The 25,633-nt window shown below is 42.9% G+C and overlaps 1 protein-coding gene and 1 long non-coding RNA gene across 3 annotated transcripts in view; one reads left to right on the forward strand and one right to left on the reverse strand.

Annotated features, from left to right (window-relative positions):
• The window catches only part of ARID5B (AT-rich interaction domain 5B), a 189,170-nt gene that overhangs the window by 115,782 nt on the left and 47,755 nt on the right, over window positions 1-25,633 (forward strand). The window lies entirely within an intron of this gene.
• Window positions 15,696-24,591, reverse strand: LOC149747228 (uncharacterized). The gene is made up of 4 exons (XR_016388053.1): window positions 21,566-24,591; window positions 19,765-20,414; window positions 19,459-19,543; window positions 15,696-19,220 (listed from the first exon to the last, which is right to left on the reverse strand). It is a non-coding gene; the product is annotated as an uncharacterized LOC149747228 (long non-coding RNA).

Consider the following 25,633-nt stretch of genomic DNA (forward strand, 5'->3'; position numbering starts at 1 on the left):
CTCATGGTTTTCCAGCTAAGGGGCACTCTTGCTTTATTTTAACCCTCTAGGGCATGGGGTGGGGTCCTTTGAAAACCTCATCTCTTTACTTGTGCCTCACAGCCACTGTGATTCCCTCATTTGTGGCTTTGGCTCTGGATTTGATATGATACAAGGGCCATCATCAGAGGAATATTAAAATCAGTGTGTTTTCCGTGGGCAAATATTCCCTGGGTCTTGTGATGAACTGAAATGATAGAAAGGAGCTGAGAGCAAACCTTCTGGCAAGGAAATTAACTCAAAATGTAAACTAAGAACAACCCCCCCAAAACCCCTCAGTGTGAACAAGCCACAGAGATCTCCTATAACTGGAGCACGAGGTTAAATTTTTTCATCGACTAGGGTGTGAGTAAACTGAAAAGGACTCTATGCATGTATATGTGGAACTCTGAAGACAGCAGTAGTTCCTTCAGGGCTGGTCAGTTTTACACTCTGAATGATGCCTGAAGGAGGCACTGCGGGGAAGAGATCCCTCGCTTGAATTTAAGGAGCAAACAAAACTGTGGACAGTCTGAACTAATGAATACTTTAATAGGTATTTTGTTACTTTCAAATATTTGTCTATCTGCTAACAAGTACTTTGATGAACACATAAGAGTTGTCCATTGCAAGGGGCATGAGCTGGTCAACATCAATGGGCTAAAATCCTCAAAACAGTCTTCTGTTTTGAGCCAAAGACATGGAACCGGAGTCACTAGTTACCTTCTGTTTTCTTGAGAGTTTCGATGAGGTCTCTAGATCAAGGAAATACTGGAAACCAGCCAAACAGACGTGCCTCCGTGTTTAATTCTTTCCCCTGCCTGGACTCTCAACACACTGGGGCAAGTCTCCCACCCTTTCCCCAGTACCTAGTATGTATGGCAGAACCACCTGCTGGTGGATGACTCAGAGAAGACTGTTTTGAGGATTTTAGCCCCTTGATGTTGACCAGCTCATGCCCCTTGCAATGGACAACTCTTATGTGTTCATCAAAGTACTTGTTAGCAGATAGACAAATACTTGAAAGTAACAAAATACCTATTAAAGTATTCATTAGTTCAGACTGTCCATAGTTTGTTTTGTTGTTGTTGTTTTTTTTTTGCGGTACGCGGGCCTCTCACTGTTGTGGTCTCTCTCGTTGCGGAGCACAGGCTCCGGACGTGCAGGCCCAGTGGCCATGGCTCACGGGCCCAGCCGCTCCGCGGCATGTGGGATCTTCCCGGACTGGGGCACGAACCCGTGTCCCCTGCATCGGCAGGCAGACTCTCAACCACTGCGCCACCAGGGAAGCCCCTGCCCATAGTTTTGTTTGCTCCTTAAATTCAAGTGAGGATCTCTTCCCCGCAGCACCTCCTTCAGCCATCATTCAGAGTGTAAAATTGACCAGCTCTGCTGAGTTCCATATATACATGCATAGAGTCCTTTTCAGCTTACTCACACCAGCTTGACCAAATAACATATTTATACACACATGGGCAGGTCATTGCCACATTATTGAGGCATATTTTTATACCAGAAGAATGAAGTACTGAAAGAGGCTTAGGTATGTTCACACTGTTTGGCACACTTGTGTTGACAGTAGCTGTGAACCTGATGAGATTTCACATCTCACCTCTAAGGGAAGGCAGTCAGAGCAGCTGGTATTTACAGCCTGTTGGGATTGGTGGCATTGTAGGTAAAATAGTCTACAGAATACAAAGCCACTAATTTCATAGAGATGAGACCTTTGGTTGGAGATGATGAGGGCTTTATGGGTAATTTTTCACACCAGTGACCCCACTTCCCTTCTAAACTGTCACACTAGCATTTAGCTGGTAAACATGATTCTATTTGTCCCTCCAAGCATCCTTTGAGTGGATGAAGGGAAATAATACGAGCCCATTATCACAAATGAAAAAATAGCATTATGGGAACTTGTGGAATAAAATGTGTTAATGGAAGAGTCTGGAATAAACCAGCTCCTGGTTCAGCCACTGCTGCTACTCTTGTGTTTTAGTGTTGGGATATTTCTCCTGGCCCTTAAAAAGAAGCTGTCGCTTCAAGATTGTTGATGTCTACTCACCTTTGGGTAACAGATAATAGGTATTTAGGAAATTTACCCCCAGCTTTTTAAGATGCCTGTTTTCTTGTTCATTCTGTTGTTGTTGTTAATTTACTTAACTTTACTGAGTCTTCTCATCTTATATCCGAGAATAACACCTGTTTCCATAGTTGTCCTAAGGATCGGACAAGATAATGTATGGGAAATTGTTTAGCACTGTGCTCCTGGTATAGTAGTTTTTCAATAGGAGCAATAGTAGTTATGATCAAGATCACACAGAGCTGGAGCAGGTGGTGTGCCCCCTCCTGCTTCATCTCCTTTGTGTCCTGGATAAAGGTGAGAGACTCCTTAGCATCCTCAGCAACACCCACACAAAGTTACGGCGGATACTTATCTCAGTGTGTGCCCCCACTGTGTACGCAGCTTCATGTTCAAGCCTCAGTTTCTTTAGCTTTAAAATGAGCGAGATGGGGGCTTCCCTGGTGGCGCAGTGGTTGAGAGTCCGCCTGCCGATGCAGGGGACACAGGTTCATGCCCCGGTCCGGGAAGATCCCCCATGCCGCGGAGCGGCTGGGCCCGTGAGCCATGGCCGCTGAGCCTGCGCGTCCGGAGCCTGCGCTCCATAACGGGAGAGGCCACAGCAGTGAGAGGCCCGCGTACCGCAAAAAAAAAGAAATGAGTGAGATAGGGACTTCCCTGGAGGTCCAGTGGTTAGGACTCTGAGCTTCCACTGCAGGGGGCACAGGTTTGATCCCTGGTCGGGGAACTGAGATCCTGCAAGCCTCGCAGCGTGGCCAAAAAGATAAAGTAAAATAAAATGAGTGAGATAACCCCCCTCAACACGGAGTGCCTTATTCATCCATCCACCCATTCTTCTTTTGGTTGGGGTTACCATTCATCAGTTCAACAAATATATTTAGGGAGAACTTATTATGTATTATTGCATTAGACCTTGAGCCAAACTTAAGGAATGAAACAGACATGAGTCCCCTGGCCTCCTGAAGACTAGGGTCTAAGGATGTGAATAGTAAGCAGATATATCCATGGTCACACACAGGCACGCATAACAGAATTACAGGCCATGATAAGAGCTACAAACACAAAAAGATTGCTGTCTAGATTAAATGAAATAATGCATGAGAAAATGCATCATAGCCTATAAAACGCAGGCCTTCAGAGACTTAATTTTGACTAATGCAACACCTGCTGTCTGTGGCGGCCAGTGCTATGGCACATGCTCAGTGCCTGAGCTTTAGTGGTGACACCACCACTCCTTTTTCTCTGAGGCTTATTTCAGAAAGGAGAGTGGAAGGGAACCTTTCTGTTGAGTTTATAATAGCAATTACAAGCTGATAAGGGCAAACCATTCATCAAACGATCTCGTACCTCCGGACTTTATCTCTTCAGGTCGAATGTTTCCTGATTGATATTGACTACCATATCTTAAGCAGCTTTGAACAGATAAGCAGCTAGAAAAGAAACTCCTTTGAAGGGATGTGACAAAATTATGTTTTCTGATTTTTTTTTTCCTTTAAGGAGAGAGATTAACTTCTCATTGTTCTTCTTACAGAGCACAAAAGCTACAAAAGTGTAGAAAACGCAAAAAAAAATGTTCATGGGTAGATATTGAATGAGTTCCCACTGATGTAAATTATCATCTGTGTTGATGTTCTTTTCTTGTTCTGAAATTGTTTGGAAGGAACTTTCAAAATATTGAGAATGACCCTGTACCAAAGATACCTAGGAACACACAGTTACCCCAAGAAAAGATATCTTCTTGATTACTGTGTATAAGTACCCTACTAGAAGCAATGCTGTAAGCAAGTCTTGCAGGTTAAGTATAATTCATTTTCATAGAACATTATTTGTAGAAGCAGTGTCTTAAAGGTGAGGAAGGTAGGTTTCTGACCATGGGCCTGATACCCAGCTTTTAATTGAAACGACCATAAACGTAATTAGTCAACTATGTACTCAATTATAAAGTGTATAATTACATTCTGAACAGTAAAAAGCTTCCTAAAGTGTATATAAATCAATTAAACAGGGCAATACAGTAACCCATCACATAAAATTATATTTAATGAGATGTGTCATCTATCACAGTGTTTTCCACCCAGTTCTTATCTTAACATCTTTGTGATTCATTTGTGCCTTACTTTTTGCTGCAACAAATATCACAGTAAAGGAACCTCTTTATTTTGGCCATAGAACTTAGTGACATTATTTTGAGCAGAGTGACACGGGTATCTTTAAAGACAGTTTGGAGTGGGAAAGATTTGGGGACATTTCTAATGCTTTTTGGAAAGGTAATCTGGACTTTTCTACCTACCTTTACTCGTTAAAAATTTCTCTACAGCAAGCTTGGGCATTTGTACTTAGGTTGTGGTCTTGCTACTGTATCCACAGTTGATATATGTTGCCTTGAAATTAGCTAGATGACCTATGTTTGCTTGTGTACTTCCTGCGATAGATGCTAGATATCACAACAGAGGTGTAATTAGACAAACCTGCTAAATACAAATCACTCTTGATCAAGTCCCTGCACGTTGAGAAGTATAGGTGGAACTAACTTACAACCATGTTGTGGGGCCTGTATTTATATAAATCCTTCAAGTTTTTTATGTATAATCAAGCAGGTCATTCCAAAGTAGGCTGACTGAGGGACAGTGGGATTGAAGCAAAGGAAAAGCATATTTGCACTTTTAACTTTGGCAAATTGGAAGGATTTCTAAAAGATTTTGATAAATATTTTCCAAAATGGCTTTCATTAAGTGGAGGTTCAAGAGGTGTTTGTTATCTGGTGAAGATACAACAAAGATGCTGGTCTTGCAAATTCTGACTTTTGCCTCAGCATGGATAATAAAGAAATATCTGAGTAGCTTCGAAAGGGCTAGCTTTCTAATAAGGTAGTGATACCACTCACTTTCATCCCCTTCAATTAGGTCCAGATCCCAAATGGCTTTTCCATAAGTGAAGTCAGACTCGTGCTGGGTAGTTAATACCCAATCCTTGTTGCAAGAAACAGAACCACAGAGAACAACCGACCAGGGCAGGACTGCCAGATGGGGTGACCTCAAGGCCTTCTCCTCCATGTCATGGGAAGCTCACGTGGTTCTTTTGATCCCGCACTTTCCTGAATAATGTACTAGCACGTACTTTCGAGGACAGTCGGTTTGTTCATTTATCCATATGTCCAACCGACACGTGTTGACAACCAGCTGTGGCATCATATGTGGCCCTGTGTAAGGCTGTGTAAAAGGCTGTGTAAGGCTGTGGGACTCGCACGAGGAGCAGCACAGCACTAACCTTTGAGGCACACGCTAACCTTTGAGGCACACGCATGCGAGTGGAGGCTCCCTTGAATTAAACACACACTTAAAACGTTATTTAAGTGCTGTGATAGAGCTAAGGGAATCCTTCTCAGATTCAGCAGAAGAGAGGAAAATACTTATTATTTTTTCATTTCGATTATTCCCTTGAATATTTTACTGGAACTAATGTAATTGAGGGACTGGCAAGTTTTACAAGTGATGAATGCATTAATCCCACTCTTCCTTTCTGCCTTGTGGGGTTGTTAGTTGAGTCAGGGCTTAAAAATGGAACTTGATGAGATTTGTTCTAAAGATGTTGACTAATACCAATTAAACCCCTAAACATCACACACAGATTGATTATGTCTTTTCCATTCTTTTTAAAGACCCAGAGATGCACCTAGTTAATAACCTGCTCCATGTCCTTAGTAAAGAGCAGGCTAATTAAAAATTGTTTGCTAGCTGGAAATGAATAAATGAAGAATCACATATTAAAACAGGCATCGTCTGCCTGCAGAAGGAGCCGAACATGGGCTAGCGGGGAATGAGAGGAGTAACTCTGAGCCCTTTTTCACCGAGGATGACACGTACAAATGTAGAGTTGTGTCACGGAGCTGGGGAACTGGGGAAAGGAGGCTCTTGGCAGGGTGGGCAGCCCGCTTCATCTCCGGCTGTGTCCCTAATACAGACTGAAAGGGCAGGGAAGGAAACGGAGTCTGTGTGTCCTCTCTTCCTCCCTCTGTCTTTCCTATCCTGCCTGTCCCTCAAGCCCCTTCCTGCCGCAAGTCCTGCACCAACCTCCTTGGATCCGTCTGTGTGGCTCGTGAAGGTCTACAGCATTGAAGGTCTCTGCCACGGTGACGCAATTGTCTCATGGAGACGGGGAAGAGGATAATGGTCCCTCCCCTGTGCTCTGTCCAGCTGGGTAATATGGGACTGTTTTCAGTTTCTTGACCTTGCTTTTCTCTCCCTTGATTGTAAACCCTCTGCATATGACTTTCCTGGAAAAGAAAACCTCTCATCATTGTCTCACCCCTCAAACTGGCCAACTTCTTCTGTCTTGCAGATCTCAGGTTAAGCATCACTTCCTGAGACAGGTCTTCCCTGATGTTTCCATGAGTTCAGCACCCCCGTGGTGCTCTCAGAGCTTCTACTCTTGCTTGTTGATAACACCTACCCACCCACTTTACCCTCTCCCTCTACTCTTCACGCCAGAACCTCAGCTTTGTGAGAGGAGGGCCAAGGGATGTCGTGGGAACCCCTGTGTGCCCAGTGTGTAGCCTGCATATCCTCGGTAACCAGCGTTATGTTGAAGGGATGTTTCAGTTCTGACTTGCAGCAAACAAACTCAGTTCTGCTTCCCTAGAAAGCAAGAATCTTGTCTCATGAATCTTTGGTGACCCTTGTAAGGCTAAGTGGTGCCCAAGAAATGTTTGTTGAAAATAATCCTTAATTCTGTTATTATGTTATTACCTTAGCTAGGCATGAGAGGAGTTTCCTTTAATGATGTGTGGAACAGCGAGAGGAATGAACGAGCTTGGGCCTGTTTCTTTCTTAGTGGAAGGAGTTACATGAGCACAAAAACACTAGTTTATAGTATTGAATGAGCAATCACCTGTGAAGTGTGTGCCAGTTGTCGCTGCATTCTGCTTTACAGCCTCTGTTTTCCTTGGCCCTCATCTCAGGGAACAAAATCTATTCCTCAGTAGGGTCTTTGAGTAGGCTGCTCTGTACAGGCAGGTAGCACGGCGCCAAGGAATTGAACGCCAAAGGTACATGAATCTGGGTTTCAGTCTCCACTCACGGTTACTCACCACCTTTGTGCTCCTGGGCAATTACTTACCCTCTCTAAGCCTCTGTTTTCTCATTTTTGAGTTGGCAGTAATGTTGCTACACACCTCAAGGGGATATTAAAATCATCCCTCGGGATGCTCAGGGGATTGATTGGTTCCAGGACTCCCTCTGATACCAAAATCAGAGGATGCTCAAGTCCCTTATATAAAATTATTATTTGCATATAACCTAAACAACCTCTCCTATACTTTGAATCATCTGTAGATTACTTTTAATGCCTAATACAATGTAAATGTCATGTAAATAGTTGCTGGCAGGTGGCAAATTCAAGTGTTGCTTTTTGGAGCTTTCTGAAGTTTTTTGTTTTTTTTTTTTAGATGTTGGGGGTAGGGGGTTATTCATTAATTAATTTATTTTTGCTGTGTTGGGTCTTCGTTTCTGTGCGAGGGTTTTCTCTAGTTGTGGCAAGCGGGGGCCACTCTTCATCGCAGTGCGCGGGCCTCTCACTGTCACGGCCTCTCTTGTTGCGGAGCACAGGCTCCAGACGCGCAGGCTCAGTAGTTGTGGCTCACGGGCCTAGTTGCTCTGCGGCATGTGGGATCCTCCCAGACCAGGGCTCGAACCCGTGTCCCCTGCATTAGCAGGCAGATTCTCAACCACTGCGCCACCAGGGAAGCCCCCTGAAGTTGTTTGTTTGTTTTTTTTTAAATATATATTTTTGATCCGCGGTTGGTTGAACCTGAGGATCAAAAAGCACACAGATACAGTAGGCTGACTGTACGTGAGGATTGAGTGAAGTGCTGCACGTAATGCTCTCAGCACAGCACCTGGCATGAGACATTTGTTAGTGACCTGCAATATCTATCACTGTTCGCCTCCATCAAGGGAGATCTCCTAGCCTCCATCTGCTCCCCAGAACTGTTTGTGGGTACACAGAGAGGCCTAGGATTTATCTGTCTGGAACATTCCAGAGCCACAGTGTTCTTGTCTCTTGTTTTTATTCTCTCCCTCCGTCCCACCACCCAGCACTTGCGCTCCACGTACAGACCACTGTCAGTTCCAGGTGCGCCACACCCTAACTTACCTTGGTGGCTTTCCAAAAGTCAGATTTCTTTATTTGACACATTTTAAATCTCTGATAACAGCCTCTTTTTTCTTTCTGTTTAAGTCTGTTCTCAATTTTTTTCTACATTGATTTCATAGGGAAGACATAATCTTTCATTGGAATTAAACAAAATGAGAATATGTGGCCAAGAAATAATGGGAAGACATTTGTGGGATCTAAGACCCAGAAGTGCTGCTGCTGCTGCTTCTATGCTGTGTGCTATGTGCCAGGCACTCATCTGAGCCCTGAATCATTTTCTCCGTTTTACAGAGGATGAAACTAGTTGCCTGTGTGAACCATATGGTGGAAAGGGTATGTCATTAGTCTACTTTGCCCTTAGGACTCCATCCTGATAGAAAGTTATTTTTCTTTACTTAATATCCAACAAAAGAAGGAGATCACCTTGCCACAAGTTCTACCCTTGTTTAGTTGAAACATTTGACTCAGTTTATAGAAGTCTATGTCTCTGTAGCTTGATCATGACATTGGCATGTCAAAAAAAAAAAAAAGAAAAAGAAGAGGGGAGAACGCTGTGAAATGAAATCTACGTTTACCGGTAAGAAGCACAGAGCATTTGGCATCAGCAGAAAGCTTAGTCTTTGATGTGGAAAATAGAAGAGTTCTCGCTGTTTCCATTTGGGTCAGAGAAAGAGATGATGGCTCTGATAAGGTTACTGGGTTCCAACGCTGGATGTAAATCATGGACGAGCCACCAGTTGTCCTGCCCTGAGGATATGCAAGTGTGAAATACACATGTCAGGAAAAATGTGGTCAGTGAGGAACCGCACAACGGGAAAAGCAGAAAATACTTAATAAGACAAGTTCCAGTTATCCTGTGAGCGAGACTTTGTTATAAGATGAGACCACTTATTTATGTGAGTCAGGGGCTGATGACGGATGATAGAAGAGACAGAAGTGTGGATGAGTGATTTTTGGTGAATCTTCTTTTTTTTTAATTTATTTTTTACTGAAGTATAGTTGAATTACAAGGTTGTTTTAATTACTGCTGTACAGCAAAGTGACTCAGTTATACATACATATACATTCTATTTCATGTTCTTTTCCATTATGGTCTGTCACAGGGTATTGAATACTTTTCCCTGTGCTCTACAGTAGGACCTTGTTGTTTATCCATTGTATATATTACCGGGTTTGGTGAATCTTCTTGCCTCCAGACATACAGAAGCCAACAGCCTGCAGCGTCCCTATTCTGGACAGCTGCCTAAGGAGAAAATGTTATATTTTAGGTATGGCAACGCCCTCAGTTTCAAACAATTTTTTCCCCTGTTTTCGAAAACATTCACACGATTAATACCTCTTGCATGTATTCAACAAAAGTTGCCTAGCAACCATCAAGAAGCACTTTTGGAGTGCAAAGGGTCTAAAAATGAATGAAGAGCAAAAACGTTGAAGTTGCAGCTGAGATGACCAGGTTTCTGATAGCAGTTTCAAAGCAGATCCCCCCAGGAATCAGGCCATGCATCCCTTAAGAGTAACAAGATCTGATCTGACATCCTTAGAGACCCACTGAAATGTCCTGTTCCTGTTGGACACATGCAGAGAGGGAATATGTAGATACAAGAGGAACCTCTAAGTGTAGCTTGATCCACTTCTCTGCTTTCAGGCAGGACTGCCTCCTACCTAATCCCACATGGATGTGTAGGTAATGGGGTTTTGGAAAACACTTAAGAAGAAGGATTATTATAACACCTCCTCTGGTAACCCGCTTGGGAATCTTGCAGCCTTTGGACTGAGACCACTAGGTTGAACGTGGGTTAATCCGGGAATTAACCTCTTTTCTTCAGGTTACTGATTTATACTAATGGTTGGCTCTCACAGTCATACCTTATCCTAAATGAAAAGAACCTAAGGGATCTTCTAGATCAGAGATCACAAACACGGGTGCCCACAGGTGTCAGCAGAGAACCTTGAGGGAGGAGGGCCGGTAGGGCCTATGAAAAATCAGGAAGCAGTAGATACCCATGCTCTGTAAAAAGGAGCGGCTACTTTTCAGCTCCAGTCTTTTGTTGTGTTGTAGGAATATGAGCCCAGAGTTGTCAGATCTCTCAACTCTCTCAGAAAAGCCAGACATATCAAGTTTTATGTGAAAAATCTCATGATTTTTAACTGATGACAATAATAATTTTTAAGAAGTCTTCAAACTAAATAAACTGTGCTACCAAGGCGGATTTAGCCCATGAAGCAATCTTGTTTAATGAACCTGTAATGTTATAGATGAGGGAACTGAGGCCTGGTGAGTGAGGAGACTTACTCAAATTCAGTGAACACGTGAACTCCTTAAAGTGAGGAATGGTTCTGTCTTCTCTGTTTTATTCCCAGCTGGACTAGCACAGGGTCAGGCATACGATGGCAACTCCATAAGTATTTATTGAATCAACAAATACGAGGTGTTAGAGGCAAGACCAGGACTTGGCGAGTAAGAAATCAGGACCTTAAATACTTCCTCTTAAATGACTTTATTTTCCTTCTAAGTCACCTTCACTAGCTTCTATTTAGATAGAACTTGCTCTTTTGCCAGCTTGTGTCTTGTTTAAGGCGGTATTTGATTAATAGGGATGTTCTAGTGAAAATGCCAAAGGAAAAGCCCTGGATTCTATCTGGGGTTCAGCCTTCCCATAGATTTGTCTATATTGGGACTCCTACAAACAATAGGTTTTCTTGGCCTACCATATTCAATTCCATTCAGATTTTTAAATTTTTTATTTTTTGGCCGCGTCATGCGGCATGCGGGATCTTAGTTCCCCGACCAGGGATGGAACCCACACCCCCTGCAGTGGAAGTGTGGAGTCTTAACCACTGGACCGCCAGGGAAGTCCCCAATTCCATTCAACTTTCTGTCTATTAATTGAGCTCCTACAGTGTGCAGAGGCCTCTGTATTGGTGATTTCAAGACATAGGGGATTCAGATGAGCTGGCGGCCGGGAGGTGGGGGTGGGATTTCAATGATTAATTTAGAGAATGAAGATACTTGGCATATAGTCTCTTCTTTAAAAAAATGTTTCACCCTATTTAGGCGATACTTTACTGTGTGGCAGTTTCCTTTCTTCACTTTTTGTTTTGAGATTTAACGTTGCCCCAAACATAGAATCAGCTATCACCAAGACACGTTCTCCTCTTTTAACAACCTCTGGTTATTGGCTCTATATTGGAAGGCTCTGCCCGAGTAGACAACTGTCAGCCTCCAAGGAGGTATACCAGCTGCCAAGCGATCCTCCAGCTTTGATTGCACTTACTCTTTCTTCTTGGGTGCTTACCTCTGTGCTGAGGGTCCAGGTGTTTCCAGTGTGTCAATAACTCACCCACGAGAGAACTACTGGCCTCTTGAAATGCTTGATGTATTACTTCCATGTGTCTGTGCGTATAATAGTAATAATAATGGCGTCCACCATTTATCAGTGTTTTCTAGATACCAGATAATGTGCTAGTCATGTTGTCTCATTTTATCTCACTCGTAGACTTTCTCAGTCAAAATCTTTCAATCCCTTTTTGGTAAATGGGCAGATTCAACCCCAGAGAGATGGACTTGCCCAGGGTCACACGGTTGTTTGGTTTGTGAATTTTATGAAGAACTACCTGCTCTCCAAGGCTCTGCCTTCTTTATGAAACTTGGGTCTCCAGCAGCAATTTTACCAACTTCACAAGACTTCTGGAGTGAGAGGTGTATCTTTTTTCAGAAGCCAACTCTAAGGGACATTTTAAACAAAGCGGACGGTGATTTTGAATGAGACTGTTTAATTTCAGAACAGTGTCCTTTGCTGGCAAAGATAATCAGATGTAATGTCATCTTGCAACCTCTCTGCATGTGTGATTTCATAAAACTGGTGTAGCAGTTTATTATTATAAAATTAGTATCGCATAGAACAAACCAGGGATGCAAGCCAGAAGAAATAGACAATGAATAGTTATATAAGGTTTTGGAAGCACGTGTAGTAGAACACAAGCTCACTGTATTTTCTTCTCAATTGTCTGCCGTTTGTTAATGTTTCCTTTCAACATGATTGCATCTCAGTTTAATAGCACTTGCCATCTCAGGCTTTATGGTGCCAGGCTCGACATAGTTACATCCCCTCTGTGCTAAAAATATTGCATGTATATATTCAACCGCAACCCGACATGTTTAGCTAATGGGTTACTCAGGAGCTGTGCGCTTATATAATTAAGTGATGTATGTAATTTTGTGTTAACACATTTGTAATGTGTGTTTCCCTGGTGATTGCAATGCTTTATTCTGTGTAAAGTGTGACATTTTAATTCCCGCTGAACAACTTCCTACCTTGATTTGCCTTGTTTTTGTGGCAGGGGATTATTTTGCAATCAAGATAAAAGCATTATTTATGAAATTTCTAGGCTATCCCATTACTGGGAACTTTTAACTGCAGATCAATCTCCTATTTTATTGATCTTTGTTGAAAATCTTTATTAGAATTTAAATTTAATCTCTACATTATAGATTTGCCCAGACTTTGGCCTGCAGGAACATTTTTTTAGGTAGCTTTGCAGGGATGGGTTTCCTTAAAAAAGTAATTCTCATCAGACAGTCTGCCATCTTCCCCAGGGAACTTTGTTTCTCTTAGGTGTTGCTGCCTTTTCCCTTGTTTAGGTTCTCCAATAGAGCCAGCATCATCCCATGAGCTTGGAGGGTCTTGGCAAAACAAATCAGATTTATAGATTCACAGACAAGGCAGGTCTCTGTTAAGCATTTAACTGGTGGACAGTTGCTGGGTCTCAGAGTTACACAGTGGGAAATAAAATGTGGACGTGTTTTTTTCCCCCCTTACTAATGGCAGTTGTGACCAAGGGAAAGTACTGCAGACAGGAAGGTGAACCACCAAGGACAGCCCAGCCACCTTGCCGTCTTCAGAGGTATTTCTTTTCTCTAGTGGAATCAGCAGTCAGTGCAGTTTAATAAACATTTACTAGACTCTCACTAAGTACCAGACACTGCTTTCAAGACATGATACAGAGAGCCTTCAAATTTTTATTGTTCACCTACTATGATGATGCTACAGTGACTAAGACAGACATCATCCCTTTAGAGTCTGATGTGGCGAGAGACTCACAGATGATTTCAATACAGGGTGATAGGTGCTAGGGTAGAAGCCTACTTGATATAGAAGTTACAGACAAAGAGTTCCCACTCACCCACCCAGCTGGGGATGTGGGAAAATAAGGAAGTTTTTTTAAGGGATGCAATTCCCAGTGCGAGTCTGGGGAACAATTACAAGTTGGGGCAGGAGGGAAAATGGTGAAAAAGGAAGGGTATCGTCAGAGACAGCCGGGGAGCTCGGGCACACAGGTGTGGAGCCGCATGGGGAGCTTGGGAGACCTCTAGGGTATTTGTTAGTATTGGAAGGTAACGAGGATGCTCCAAAGCAAGGTGGGCAGTGGTCCATTTCTCCCAGAGGTCTTGAATTCCCAAAGCCTTTCCGCACATGAGGAGGCCCCTTCAGTTTTCCCGCCCAGTCCAGCAAAAGCAAGAAGGTGGCAGGCACCGTCGCCGAGTGCCAAGTGTTGCCCCGACGGCTTCGTGAGCATTTTTTCCTAGTCCCTCCCATTTTGGTCTGAGCAAACAGCTGGGAGTGTGGTGCACAGAAGTCCCGCCAGAAGGACCCACGGTCCGTGCGCTCCAAGTGAGCTTTCTCTGTTGTGTGTTTTGGCATTTGAACACAGCGGGAATGTCCTTGTCAGCTCCCATTTGACTTTATTAATTGCAGTTCCTTGGAAAGTGTGTTTTAGTTACGTGGTCTTGGGATGACGGAGCTTGCCCTGCAGAGACCCAAGAGGAGGTACTCGGGGCCCATTGCAAAGCCGTCTGCTGCCAAGGCCCTGCTGCTGATCTCGTGCAGCCAGCAGACACCAATGTGACTCTGGGCAATTGGCAGACTCTCTGGGCCTCCCTTTCCTGATGTGTAGAATAAGGGTTTGGGCTAGATGGTGTCTGAGGTTCTCCTTACTCTCTGGAATTTCATCATTCTTTACTCAAGTGAAGAATCCTACCGTCATCACAGCTCCTAGCAGCGATGTTTGGTTCCAAGTACAGTAGAAAAGCCACAAACCACTTTCTGCACTTCACGTCTTGTCATGATTCTCTGGCTCCATATTTTAGGAGGCCGTCTACGCTGGCACTCAAATCTAGATTTTAATTTTTTAAGGTACAAAGGGAATTGCTAAGCCTCTGACTATTCCTAGAATATATGGTGGTATGGATCAAATAATCCACTTCATTAGTGTCGCCAGAGGCTGTCACCTAGCAGCTCCGTGTCCTTTCCAGGCCCCGCCTCCACTTCCCGGAGCCCTGGGGCTGTGGTTAATAATGTCAAAAGAATGTTTGAAAATTGCTCTTCTGTTGCTTCCAAAGAGTCAGAGCCCTCACGTGGTTAGAGTCCTGGGCTAGGAGTCAAATTCTAAATTTAATTGCAGTCTCTGTGAACGTCTTCGTTTTTCACTCCCTCACCATTTTTTTGATGTTTCAGTTTTCTCATCTGCATCAGTTTTCTCATCTGCAAAATAGGCATAAGATCCCTTGCGCCACAGAAATATTTGCAGATGGCTTTGTTGTACACAGGGATTGGCATTAAATTGGGGCAGAGTATCATTTTTCATTCCATAATGGGACTTAAACAAAAGCCCTTTTGAGTGTGCACCTCGTGTAAGCTCCCTGTGCTTTAAATGCTGATGAATTTCAGAGGTCAGCAAACACCGCCCCCTTTCTTCATTATATTTTTTAAAGCTAAACAAGGCTAACTAGGGAATTCATTTTGGAATAAAAAGACATGAAAGAAAGGGTATTTCAGCTTGCACAATAGTACAAAAAAGAACAAGAATCATCATGTTTGCTAAAGAACTCACAGCTGTTTAATTTTGTAGTAAAAAATTACTTTTAAGAACTTTGCAAATTCAAAGACAAAACCAAACAACTGTTGTTGCAACACTGAACTTCCACGTGTGAGTGGAAAAGCCAAGTTAAGATGAATCTGCCCCCAACCTCATATTAAAAATACAGAGCATTTTTGTTAATGCTGGTTGGAGGAGCGGCTTTTATCTAAAGAGGAGACACATAAAAGAGGAAAATGGTACATTTACTGGTAATAAGATGAAAAATAGTTTATGTTCTCATGTACTTTGCCCCCAGCTTTTTTTCTTAAGCTCCTCAGTCTGTTTTAATACCAGGTTTGTTTGCTTTTTGGGGATGGGCCTGTTAGGCAGGAAATTGTTGAAAGGCCTACAGCAGAATTTTTATTTAAATGCTGTTTTTTAAAATTAAAGTTAAATACCAAATTGGGTAACCAATTATTAGATTTGGAGTTCAGATTTTTATAAAATTTTATTTTTAGGCGATAAGGCTAAGTTCTGTACTTAAACTTCTGTAAATTCCGCGTTTCCATATGTTGCCTATTGTCAGAAACAAATAAACTGTTCCTTATTTAAAAAGAAAAAAAAGTGGTTTTCTTCCATATTAGGGAATTATTCAGACTTCTTTCCTTGGTTCTTATAATTCCAAACCAGTTGGAACATCAGTCTATTTTTGGTTATGAAGAAACTTTGAAAATGTAGGCATGATTTTTTTAAGGTTCTAAATCCCCTAAAAATCAGTTTGCCACATATATAACAGTTATGGTTGTAAATACAGGGACGTCATTGTATTCCAGAAAGACAGAGTTCTAATTTCCATATTACTAGCCCTCCCCCCTCCCCCATCCCTCGCCACATAGGAGGGCTGCTCAATGTAAATTCTAAAACATATAAAACAACATAAGGTTGTGATTTGTGACTGTTTCTGTCGAGGCTGAATGTTCTTACCTGTATTTGATTAAACTCTCTTGTTAGTTTCTGGGTTTTTAATGGTCTTCCCACCACATCACATAGATTGACCACAAGAGGGCAACCGAGAGTTTCCTTTCAGCTAACAAAGCCAGAACTGGTTTTAATATCAGCTAAGTGTTTTAACTTGCTAAGGATTTATTTCCCCGCCTTCCAGTTGCCACACATGCAGCCTCCGAGTTTCCACTAACAGCGAATAATAATCCAAATAAAGTTCTTCTGAGGGAAAATATAGACAGACTGGTGCAGACAAGAGCTTTTGCCCAAATAAGGATCCCTTTTGTGGAGACCCCACGTGTTAGATAACCATCAAGTGACAGTTGGTCATGAGTTAATAATGTTGGATGCTGAAATATGCATGCCATGTGCTATGAAAGAGTTTGGAGGACAAAGACAAATACTGCTATAGTTAGATATCAGAAGCATAGCAGAGGTGTGCAGACTGCTTCTCTGGATGGAGGTTGAACCTGCCAAATAATTTCATAAAAATTATTGTTATAAGTATTATACAGTAGGATGAATAATAGTCATTGCACGTTTCTGTTGACATTGCGGGGGTTTTGGTCTTAATCTCGCTGCATGTAACTGCCTTAAACGCTATAGCAACTCTTGCCTTCTAAGAAAATATTTTCTAAGCTTATTTCTACTGCTACCATTGCTGTTCTTTTATTTATTTTTTGTTTTGTGTTTTTTGTGTGTGTGTGGTACGCAGGCCTCTCACTGTCGTGGCCTCTCCCGTTGCGGAGCACAGGCTCCGGACGCGCAGGCTCAGCGGCCATGGCTCACGGGCCTAAGCCGCTCCGCGGCATGTGGGATCTTCCCGGACCGGGGCACGAACCCGTGTCCCCTGCATCGGCAGACAGACTCTCAACCACTGCGCCACCAGGGAAGCCCCCATTACTGTTCTTTTATTTTTATGAGAACCCTAAAAAGGGGGTAAGGGGCAGGTGGTTCCATAAAAGAATCCAGGCAGGTGTGTAGCCCTTTGATTGGCATGTTATATTTGGAGAACCCTTAATATCTAGGTATGTTTCTGTGTAGCTGCTGCCACAGGAATCAAAAGGTGAGGAGGTGGAGGGGGACAGGCTTTGGTTCAGCGACAGTGACAAGTTATTTGGGAAGTTGAGACATGGGGCCAACTGAGCGATGAGCAGCCATCTTCTCGGAGTGATGCCCCCTGGCCTTTTTGGTGCTAAGATTGGGAAAAGGATGTATCTCCTCTCCCGCCCCCTAGAGTTCAAACCTTTTCGTTCTGTCAACTTTTCTGGGCTTACTGGAGCTCCTGTCTTCAATGAACAGCCTCCCTTTATGTCATATTAAACCGTAGGACTTCAAGCACCTTGGCAAAGCTGTGAAGACTGTGCCCTTGCCTTTGGGCCTGGCTGCATCAAACCTCTCTGCTTACTTGCAGATGAAAACTCCAAAAAGAAAAACACACGCAGACCATGAACTTATTCAACAGTTTGTGGTGTAGAAGCTTCTACTTTTCCAGTGAGCCAAAATCACTCAGAATCGATTTTCTCTTATTCAGTTTGCAAATGACTTACCTTATGCCCAGCCCATGCTGGTAGCAGGAGAAAATAACAAGTAAAATAAAAAATTAGACAGCTCTTTTTCTCACTTTCTTCCCTAACCCCCCACCCAACTCCCCAAGTCTGTTGTCAAGTCTTAAAATTTGCTTTGACATCTTAGTTAAGGAAGTTAATGAAATAACATCTTCATCGGGGCCACGTGGTTACTTTGAATCAATGATGACCAGATTTGAGTTTTACAAAGGAGACACCTCAGCTTTGGCAGAATTTTCAGATACTAACATCTATGCATGACTACCCTGCAAAACAGTGAATAAAACTCTAAATTTTACTGAAAGTTTGACTCATGATTTTTGCTATTTTAGCTTCAGATGTTAGCCTTGTTCTGTCTGCACTTTAACACACATTTCTAAGGACCTATATCTATAATCGTAACGTTGAACTGTTGACTAAACCAGCGTCACCCAAGAGAGAGATACTGCAAGCCATGTGTAACTTAAAATTTTCCAATAACCACATTTTAAAAGGTAAAAAGAAACAGGTGGGATTAATTTTAATAACATTTAATTTAATGCAGTATGTCCAAAATATTTCACTATGTAATCAACATAACATGTTATTAATGAGCTATTTGATATTTTTTGTATTGTCTTAGAAATCCAGTGTGTGTTTTACACTTACGGCACATCTCAATTTGGACTAGACATCTTTTTTCCTTTTAATATTTATTTATTTGGCTGCGTCCGTCTGTCTTAGTTGCAGCACGCGGGATCTTCTTTGTGGAGCCCCGGGGGCTCTCTAGTGGTGTCACGCGGGCTCAGTAGTTGCGGTGCGCACTGGCATGGCATGTGGGATCTCAGTTCCCTGGCCAGAGATCAAACACGCGTCCCCTTCATTGGAAGGCGGATTCTCAACCACTGGACTGCCAGGGAAGTCCCTGGACTAGACATCTTCTAGGTGCACGAGAGCCCCATGTGGCTAGTGGTTGCCATATTGGACAGAGCAACTCTAAGCAGTCCTGTAAATGTTTTGGCTTTCACTGAAATACGTGGGAATAAATTCTAACATCTTCTGTGTGTTCCGTATCTTCATCATAAGATTCCTATCAGTATCTGTCCACTGTTTCCCCACAGTGTGACACACTCCCGGGAGCTGAGCTCCCTAGCTTGCCCTGCTGGGGTTATATCGAGCTGACCTTCTTCACTCTGCCCTGCTGCAGCACACACTCTTCTCTGCCACCTGTAAGTTCCTTGGTACCACAGTAGAGCTTTGAAAGTCGTCTTCCAGTATTGTGGCTCGCAGCTCATAGAGGAGAAACGGATTTACCTGAGCAAAGAAGAATGTCTCAAAGTCTCAGACAAACAGGAACAGTCATCTTTTTACTTCTAAGTAAGAGACTATGCTGCTACTTCTTCTTCTTCTCCTTTTTTTTTTTTTGGCTGCACCTCGTGGCTTGTGGGATCTTAGTTCCCCGACCAGGGATTGAACCTGCGCCCTCAGCAGTGAAAGCACTGCATCCTAACCGGTGGTCCTCCAGGGAATTCCCCGGGATTATCCTACTTCTTAAATTATTCTTTCTGAAAGGTAGAAAAACATGAAGAGAGTGAAAAATCCCCTTTAAGTACAAATTCCTTTTGGGATCTTTTTAAAAAGAAATGGGGAACCTATTACTTGATGATCTTTTACTTTTTACTTTTCCGTATGTGTTTGAAAAAGTGAAAAGTCTCATAATATATTAGTCCAAGTCTGTAGTAAGTTAAATATCTCCATGTTAATCCACATACACACACACACACAAAAGTCTCTTTTACTTACTTCCAACATTTTCTTTAGAGATGCAGCAATCAATTATCCTCAACGTTGAAAATGGAATATCTCATTTCCAAACCTGGAGAAATGGCTGAACAAGAATGTTCTATTTATACACGAGTTTAAGAACTGCTCTGATAGTTACTGATCTTCACAAGGTTATTCAATACAAAAATGTGGCTTGCACTTCTGTGCTGTCACGTACAATAGTAACACCATAGAACATATCAATCATGGACTAGAATAAACAGGTTTATTGATTATAACAAAAAAAGAGACAAAAATTAATTCTCTATGTTTAAGAGGTCCTACCTTTTTGTTTGTTTTTGTTTTTCTTTTTGGCTGTGTTGAGTCTTCGTTGCTGTGCGGGGGGCTTCCTCTAGTTGCGGCGAGCAGGGGCTACTCTTTGTTGTGGAGCATGGGCTCTACGCAAGCGGGCTCAGTAGCTGTGGCTCGCGGGCCCTAGAGCGCAGGCTCAGTAGTTGTGGCGCACGGGCTTAGTTGCTCCGCGGCATGTGGGATCTTCCCGGACCAGGGCTCGAACCCGTGTCCATCCCCTGCATTGGCAGGCGGACACTGTGCCACCAGGGAAGCCCAAGTCCTATCTTTATAAACTTCATAAATTACAGACATCAAAATGTCCTTAAAAAATCATTTCCAGAGTGGATCCTTAAATAGCCTAAGAAAAAAATAGACAAGTATCTTAAGTTAATGTTCTATTGGTATTGTAGATAATCATACTAAGAAAAACGAAATCTGTGTATACTGAATGGTTTTCAAAAAATGGAAACATGAGTTATTTCAAAATCTTAAGAAAGAGTACATAGTGAGCATTGAGACGACACACTTGTTCTAATTGTAGGAGTTTTGATGCGGGTTTTTTTTTTTCCCCTCAACGTCCAGCAGGATCTTCATTAATTGGGGCTCCTGGGGCTTGGAAATGGCTGGTGGGTACCTGGCATCTGGGGAGAAGAACAGCAGGAGAAATGAGTTGCCAGATACATGTGAAAGTGAAGTTTGAGCCACAATAGCATTTTAGAGTCCATTTTTTGCTTTGGCTGGGTTTGTGACTTCTCGACAAGTCTTTGCAGCTGGGGAGGAAATTGACCCTTTGTGCGCAGCCCTGAGCACCTACACGGTGCTGCCTCCTGTACCTTAAGATCCAAGCTAAGCCCTCAGGCATCCATGCTGCCCTGATGTCTCTTTACAAAATATTTGGAATTCTAAGGCCAAAGTCTTTCCACAGGTTCCTGAGGCCATGGCCTATAGACTTCATTACCCCAAAGACGAATAAGCATTTGCAGAGCAGCTGTGAGCCACCAAGGTCCTGAAGGGGATCTTTCATCTGAGATGGTTGAAAGGATACTGTGATGATGGTTGGAGGATGCTGTGAGTGATCAGAACAGACCCAAATTTGAAAGGCCTGGCATTGGCTTCAGTCTCCTTCCCCTCCTCCAGAATTCTCTCCTTAAAGAGTCAGTCCTCTGAAAACCCAGAATCTCTCCTCACTCCAGACCTCAATTTAGCTCCCCGATTCCCCTCTTACTCCGCAAGTCGTAGTGAAAAGCAACCATAATCCCTTTCTTCTTTGCCAGCGCCCTTTTAGACAGGCCTATCATGGACTTCTAGAACATTTCTGAATGCCTTTGGAATTCCCTACATCATTTTGAAATGATATAAGATAACATTTGGCCATTTAAATTTGTCTCCCTCCTCAAGACACAGAGGGGAAATAAAGATAGAGATCTGCCCATCACTGCTGGTAAAAACTGACTAAAAGAGAGGTTTGATTGTGTATTAATGGCAAGAATGCATGGAGTCACATGCTTTCAAACCAATTAGCAATACAGATGAGCTAGCAAGTCAAGTTCCATTTATAGGCTGGGGGAAGGGGAGAAATAAAATAATCTGTGTTGTTAAGTGTTTCTGAGAAATGAAGACCTCCAGGGCAGAGAGAAGGCGGATCAGGAAATAGCTATGCAAATCACATGCCTATGAAATTACTAAGACTTTGATCAGAGGCATTAACAACTGCTCGAGCATTCGCAAGTAGGAAACAAGGAGTGAGTAAGACAGGACATATTTGGAAGGCATTACAAAAGTGTTTACTTACATGGTTTGTTGAGCAGTCAATGAAGTCCACGGCTGTTCTGGACTTAAGTTGCCTGACCAGTCCAGGTATGACAAATGCAGTGATACATTCCACTCTCATTAGTGACTCTTGGGGATCTCAGTGACAAAGAGCCTAAGTGGCTTGACCTCATAGAAAGCCTGCTTCATTTTTTTTCCCCCCACACTCTTTCTAATAACACTACCGTGCACCCTTCCACAGGTGGTAGGAGAGGACCTGGATTCAGTGAGAGCACAGTTCACTGGAAATGCTAAATTGTAGTTAATAGGCACGGTGCTTGAAGCAACATCAAGGTACGGCTGGGGCTAAAGCAACCTTGGAAACTCAAAGCAGCCGTGACATCCAGAGTAGTGAGTGGGACCACTCCCCTGGGGCACGCCCCTTGGTCCCTGTGCAGGGCTGCCTCGTCTTGGTGGCATTTGAGAGTGAGGGCGTGTGAGGCTGGCTCTGGTCTCAGCTTGCAAGTCTGGACTCATCTTTTTAATGCCTTTATTTGAGGGAAAAAATTACTCTTAAATAGGAAACTGTCAGAACAATGAGAGAAAATGATAACACTCTTGCAGCTTTTTTTAAACTGTGCCTATTTATGCTTTAAAGTCATCATTTAAGTTAGCAAGCCCCTCAGGATGGAATTGTGCTTGTTAATGGCCCGGTGTGTTCATCTCTCATACAGCACAGTTGCTTCTCAAACATTTCTGCTGGGTGTGGGAAATTATTTATAGGCGAACAGAATAAAAGTAAACTTGCATGTTTTTAAATCTATATATAATTGATTCTTTGTGAATTCATGGAAAGATTCAACCAATTATCGGATGCTGAGTACCAGCGGCTGCAGTTTTCTGGCCTTGCTCTGTGAGGTGTGGAGCGGGGAGTATATGGAATGTAACCGTGGATTTGAAATAGAATTTCAGGGAATCATTTATGAATTTAAAAGTAAAAATGTTGGCTTTAAGTTAAAGCCAGCAGGAGAGCTGAGAGCTTCTGTTTTTCTTTTCTTTTTTTCCAAGTATTTGAAAACTGAAATTCTGTAAGAGATTATCTGTGAAATGCCTTTCTTTTATTACACCCATAAATTTCAGGAGTGGCTTTGATCAAGCCTTCTTCTGCCATTCTCGGTTTCTAAATCTTTTACTCATACGTTAATAACTTTAAAAACACTCATCCTATTTTTGTTGTAGTGCAAGAGGAAGTTTCTAAGGAGTCAAAAGGGAAACATTGAAAATAGAACACAATAAATGATAACTAAATTAGGATAGGTTTTTTTTTTTTTTCCCCCAGCAGGAGCAATGCTCCATGCTGAAACTTGCCAGAGTATTTTAAGATTATTGTCTGTAAAGACAATGTACCAAAGAATTGAGATGCTCAGAGGAAAGGCATTAAAGAAATGCAAAGTATTATCAGTGATGCGCACTACGCATAGAGCAATGTTTGCCAGTCCATAATCCTTCAATCGGTGTCGTTTAGTTTTCTGACTTGTGTTTAGTGTTACACACACACACACACACACACACACTTGCAAATCAAATGAGTTAATGCTCTGCCAGCTTCCTCTAGACAATGACCCTGGGGGTCAAACTCTTAGGAAAATGATGCCTGGTTTTCCATTCCCCTAATTCCAGTCCCTACCAACAAGCAAGTCCTATCTCTGAGTGGAAGCTCACAAAGAATTTCTCGAGAGAACATGTTGCTGTGCTGGCAACAAAATCCTCTCTGCAGAACGAGAAGAAAGAGTTGTTAACTGATGAGTCAATCCAGCTTTTATAGCAGTTTATCTTCATGGCATTTCCAAGAGCATAAATGTTATAAAAAAAAAAAGAGACGGTCATGACAGGAAGAACACAGTAGGAAAAAAAACAGGAACATTTAAGCCAAAAGCAATTTACTTTGCCAGTAACTGGTTACATTTCCTTTGTTTTTATTATTATTGCAAGATGAAAGTTTCCCACACCTGTGCTGCCCTGACACATAACTTGTCAGAACCCACAGTGAAGTAAATACGCACATGAACGCCTGCAACTCTGAGCTTCTAGACTCTTTAAGAAAAACAAAACAAAACACAAAGCATGTTTTGCTATACTGTTTAAAAAAAAAAAAAGACTGTGATTCAGTAATAGTTGAAGGAGTTTTTAAGAAAAGGAAAAAACAAAACACATGGGTCAGATGTCAAAGTAGCCTGGGGCACTGGTGGGTGCCGATTCTCCTGGGATTAACACCTATAGAAATAGCTGTGACGTCACAATGGTGAATACTTGTTAATTTCATGGCGCTGAGTAAGAGGAACAGATGGGCAGTCAGAGAGGGAAGATTTGTTTTAAAAAACCACAGAGATCTTTCACCGATTAGGCAGAAGAGTTAGTCAGTGGCTCACTGCAAGGGGGTAATGTACTTGGTGCTCTAAGTTTTATTGGCACCCTGTGACTTAACTGATGGGGACCCTGCTCGCCCTCAGGGCTGTAGGATACTGTGCGGTGCCTGAGACGGGCTGCAGCGCCCTCGTGCTGTGTGGTATTTGAGAGTTTTTTCATTTGGAGAAAGCTCCCTGGAGACTGCCAGCCCAAGTTAATAATATAGATACCTCATTATGAGACACAGTGTGTATGTCCTCTGTTAGAGAGAAGTTCCTTAAAGCAGGGGCTCTGGACAATGTCCGGCTGCCTGGGCTGGAAGCCTTCTGCTACCAGTAACCAGTGGTATGACCTAAGAAAAAAGTAATTTCATCCTATCTCAGTTACCTTGTCTGTAAAATGGGGATAATACTTGTGCCTTCCTGTTGGCTTGTTTTGAGTTTTAAATGAGTTACTGTATGCAGAGTGCTGACTGGCAAGAAAAAGTGCGCGGTAAGCATCAGCTATGATTATGATGTGTGAATAACATTGAAAACAGTCGTGCAGAGGGTTCTGACTGAACACTCTGAGCCAGGCCAGGGTTGGCCAGTGCATATACACACATATCAAAGTAACTGTGCATTTACTGTGTCACACTAAAATACACTACATGCATTTTTTTTGAAGTACAACTCACCAGCACCAGATATGCTGTCAGTAAATGTACTGCTGGCTTCCAAGAATGGCTTTGTTGGTAGAGACAGCTCTCATCTAAAGCACGGGGGCTGGTGTGCGTCTGGAGTTTTAGGATTTGGGTTCTCTCAGGAAGTGTGCGGCCCTTAGCTGGCAAGGAGAGGGCAGGTTTAGGTGGGTCCAGGGCAGCTAGGAGGAGGTGGGGAAGAGTTAAAGGCCAGAGCCACGCCCCCCTGACCCCACCACTCCATAAAGCATTTGTTTTCATTCAGCGGCCTAGCAAATGATTTGTCTTCTTGACCCTGTAGGAAAAAACAATGTAATCTGGGGACAAGAATATTTGCTCTCCCCAAAAGCCAGCCTTTCGGTCCCAAAGATTCACCTGGGGTCTTGTGGATCCAAAAAATCTCCAGTTGTATTACGGGGGCTCCCACCCCACACAGAGTCCTGCACGCTCCATTCCCCCAGGACTTTGAACGTCCGCTCTTCAGGGCATTTGTTCATTGCATGTGGGACAATCATGGTCCCACTGAGATGCCAGATACAATTACCCTAAGCAGGAACCAAAGGCTGTAGGTTTCCTGTCTCATTTCCCACAGCAAACTCAAGTCACTGGTGTGTGCTCCCAGAGCTCACAGGTAAGCAGGAAAGGTGAGTGCCGTTTTTCAGGTGCCCAGTGTGACAGGCATACATGTGGTCAGGTCGGCGGGCCCAGCTCTTGACACCAAGGAGGCCTATGTGGGCACCTGTATTTCCACTAGTCACTTGATTATTCAACAGTATATTAGGCAGTGCTGCCCCTGGATGGATACTGGGGCGGAGAAAAATGAATCTAACATGGTCCTGCCCTTAAGGACTCTCCAACTTCGTATAATAATAAGCTATGAGACACAGCTAAAGTACAAATAATACAGTGATACTTTCCATCAGAGAAGGTCAGAAAAGAAGTTCAGAGGGGAGACTAAAAGAGGTATTTGAGTTTGAGGCTTTAGTGACTGGTGAGATTTACCTAACCATGCCTGAAACATCAGTG

The sequence above is a fragment of the Delphinapterus leucas genome, chromosome 16, assembly GCF_059928025.1.
Source record: "Delphinapterus leucas isolate spDelLeu-1000000601 "Yukka" chromosome 16, BTC_Dleu_Yukka2, whole genome shotgun sequence".
Classification (NCBI taxonomy): domain Eukaryota; kingdom Metazoa; phylum Chordata; class Mammalia; order Artiodactyla; family Monodontidae; genus Delphinapterus; species Delphinapterus leucas.